The 3,944-nt window shown below is 37.3% G+C and overlaps 1 long non-coding RNA gene across 1 annotated transcript in view; it reads left to right on the forward strand.

Annotated features, from left to right (window-relative positions):
- The window catches only part of LOC102378788, a 34,092-nt gene that overhangs the window by 21,772 nt on the left and 8,376 nt on the right, over positions 1 to 3,944 (forward strand). The window contains exon 2 of the long non-coding RNA XR_001358317.1: positions 2,173 to 2,276. This is a non-coding gene — a long non-coding RNA (uncharacterized LOC102378788). The remainder of the gene's footprint in view (positions 1 to 2,172; positions 2,277 to 3,944) is intronic.

Here is a 3,944-nt window from a genome sequence, read left to right on the forward strand (position 1 = left end):
GGGAGGATTATAACCCAGATCTGTCAATTCACTTTCTGTGCTAGTGCTTTAACTCCCAGACTATAATGTAAAGTGGTCACCACTTCAAGCTATGTTTTTAATTAGACTGAAAGCTATTGGTGTGACTTAGGCATGTTCTGAACATGCCTAAGGAATTGGGTATTTCAGAGGAATTAGGGACTTCCCCAGCACCAGAATTTAAATGGGAGCTGGGCACCTACATCTTCAAGCTGAAAATCTCCTGAGCATACTCAGAACTTTATATACAGGAACCTAGAGAAAATTGCAGTCTAAAATGGATGTGCTAAATAGCTTAATATGTGTTGTTGACATCTTAGATAGTTATTTAGCATTTAAATTTCACCTACATCCTTTAGATGCTTAGAGATCCTATACAATTTGGCCCTTATTTTCCACTGCTAGGAAATATGGAATACACAAATGGAATGAAGATTTGCACTCACGTCTTATTGTTATAGCTCCTTCCTGGTCTATGGTGAAAGAAATGTTTCCGAATAAATTACCAACATGTCCTCATATTCTGGTGATCTCTGTCAGAACGGTTTCTTTGGGGCATAAATTAAATCAGCCACACACTGAAAGTATTATCTTTCCCAATGTATGAGACTAAGTGCTCCCAAGAGTCAGTAGTAAAGCTGGAAATATAACCCAACTTTCTTGTGTCCTGGTCATGGTCTTTAGACATTAGGCCATGAATTCACACTTTTGTCAGGTAAATTACTATACGAGTCTATTCTTACAGAGTGACACCCAGAAATTCTGTTTGCCCCAAGGTCTTATAATCATACTAATATATCAGAGCAATGAATACCATGTCAAAAACTTGTCTATTGAGACAGAACCAAATAAATTTAGTAGCACAAATCTTAAATACAAAACAGTGTGCATGATCTTCACTCTTCAGACTGCAGATGATTTATGAGCCTTGACAAGCTAATTTACAGTTCTGCTGTTTGTATATATCTGCCCTATGTCTAACAGGGCTTCTGTTAATTCTTGTATGAAATAGTCATAGTTGTTCATAAAATATGGAAGGTTATTTAAAAAAAATCCAAAACAGATTCAATTGTGGATCACAGGGGAATATGTTCAAAATCATTTTACAAGAAATTTGATAATGATTTGTCCCAGCTTGTGTTTCATAAACCAAAGAGAAATCCCAGTTCCCAAACAGAACTCTAATGATATAAGAAAGAGAAATACAATAACAGCAAGTTGACTGACAAATATATATCTTGTCAGTTTGGAAGGTATTGAAAGCAAACTTCAGCAGATCATGAGGCTGGATTTGCTATGTTTCTATTCTCATCTTAATACAACATGATATAAGAGGATTGTTCTACAATCATATTTATTATTGAAAGGGAAATTACCTTTATAATTATGCATACCCATTAACATCTCCTAAATATCTGAAGACAAAAAAAAGTCTTTAGACATCATAAGACTTGAATTCTTCCTGCCACATGTGTGTATCACTCTTATTAATGGTAATAGGATATATGTGCATGTATTGAATGAAGACTAGAACTGGCTGAATTTTTCATTCTGAACAGTTTATTCTGAGAATTTCATTCTTTTTCTGTGCATAAGTTGCCTGCAAGCTAATTGCATTTATTGAAAAAGTGGTTGTTATTTAAAAGTGTTCAAACAATAAGTTATATGAACAAATTTCAGCCAAGCAGTGAACTGTTTGTAGCAAGTTTATTCATTCACTACACGTGCAGAATTCAAAATTCTGTGTGATAGATAACCTAATTCACACAAGAGAGTTGCCATTTCCTAAATGAATACCCTACCCTACATAAAATCATTTCATTTGTATCCAACTTGTAGTTTGTTCTGTCACCCACATACATTTCAGCTCATCACTTAAGGATTTCTTTCTCTATTATAAGAACCTCAGTAAATGGACCCCTTCCAGTCTGATCCTTGAGTTCCCACTTCCTGTGAAGACTTCTATTGACTTCAGAAAAACTATTTCTGGGTATCATCAATTTGGAAATTTAACTCACCTACTCAGCTGCCTAAAATTTGATTTAGGAGGCTAGCAATTTCTTTTTTAAACCCTGGCCTTGATTTCTTGGAATTTATAACACCTAGGTTTATATTAAGCTCACTATCATCTAATTTTTGTCTCCCCATGTTTAGGATAGAGGGGCAGGAGGAACAACTAGTTCTTTCCTTGAAAATATTTGCCAAGAGTCAAGAGAATTACCTTCCTGGTCTTTCTGTTGAAAGCAAAACTACTAATGGTAGGTAAATTGGGAGAGGATTTCTGGAGCTAACTAATTTTTTTCTTCACAGCTAGTAGCCTAAAAAGAGACACATCTAGCAGGGTGTGACTGTGTGGAGAATGTTGGCTGGTTGTAGGGCCACGTATGGTTTTGGATGGACTCATGGATTTGGACTTGATTTGGCCCAGAACATGAAAAATGTCTATTAAAAAAAACGTGTGAAAGATGTTATATCTCCACATGCCTTATACGAACAGCAGGGGGCACTTTCTGCAAGACTGCTGCTGCTTTGGAATCACTATTTAGTCTTTTCTTCCTCACCATTTAAGTGTGGGTTAAACAAATATTCTGTCTGGGATGTATTAGACAGTATTCTGTCCTGAGCATATAGTGGACTAGATGACCACCTTCTGGCTTTTTCTATGATTCTGTGATCAAAAGAGAAAAAAAACAAAACAAACCCTAAGTCAAACGAATGATTAATATGCTATTCTAATTATGTTTAAAGTGTAAATCTGCTGTCTTTGATCATTCGGATCTGCTTCATTTTCTATATTATTCTTCTTTATTTCAATATATGACTCTCAGTGGGCATGTCTACACATGCAATTTAATAAGCAGTAGACTATTTTACTGTGGATTAAAGCGCCACATAAAAAATTATGACATTACCCTAATGCACAATAAAATAGTCTACTGCACATTAAGCATCACTAAAAAAGCATGCAAATGTGCTACTGCACATTATTTTAGTATGACACATTGGAGATACTACATTTAATGCGCATTAAAAAGGCACATAAATGCACATGTAGTTGCACCAAGTTTCTATCTATACTAGATCTAAAATGTTCCCATGGGCAATTTTGGTCCCTTCTGAATTTCACTTCCTGTGCCTTCTATTTTCTTTCTGCCAAATGTTACATGTAAAGCTAATGCAAGTGTTGTCCCCAAAGGACAGTGAGTTCGTGCCCGGTGCGCTTGTGCCAATAAACACACAGGGGTGAAGGATCCAACTTAATCTTTATTTCTGCGCAGAAAGTGGTGCTTGGCAATCGTTCACAAAGCAAGCACCCCCACCCCAGTGGGTGTCTGCCTTATATAGCTACGTAACAGGTTAAACTTGCTGATGTGATGAAATGTGTAGCAAGCCCAGCAAGTAACCCCCCTTCCAGCTCCCCCCCAAGTAACCCCCCTTCCAGCTCCGGAACTTTGTTGATACAGCTTTTCCTCTAGCGAGGCCAGCAATTAAACAACTAAGCAACAAGCGATCTCCCCCAGCCTAAACAACCTACTCTATGCCCTTGGTTAGATAAAATATTTTTTTCAAAACATACAAAGCTGTTGCTGAAGAGAAAATGCATAGTAAAAGTTCAGGGGATCTCTGCTAGACATGGCTTCCAGCCTTACTTCTGTCCCTAGGGGTTTAGCCAGGTGCCCCTGAAACAAGGGGTGCTTATCAAATCCCCCCTTTGAGGCTATGGTCCTTATGAAAAAGGCCCATAGTCCTCGACTATCTTTCTCATCTCCAGAAATCTTTTCGCTTCCTCCCGAATATTTTGGATCGGGTTTGTAACTGATGATTTTATAAACATCACGTGGTGAACGGGGGAAGAAATTGATTTCTTGAGTATCTCACAACACAGTGGCACACAATGTACCCCACAACAGATCATCAAGAAAATA

The sequence above is a fragment of the Alligator sinensis genome, unplaced genomic scaffold (genome assembly GCF_000455745.1).
Source record: "Alligator sinensis unplaced genomic scaffold, ASM45574v1 scaffold660_1, whole genome shotgun sequence".
NCBI lineage: Eukaryota > Metazoa > Chordata > Crocodylia > Alligatoridae > Alligator > Alligator sinensis.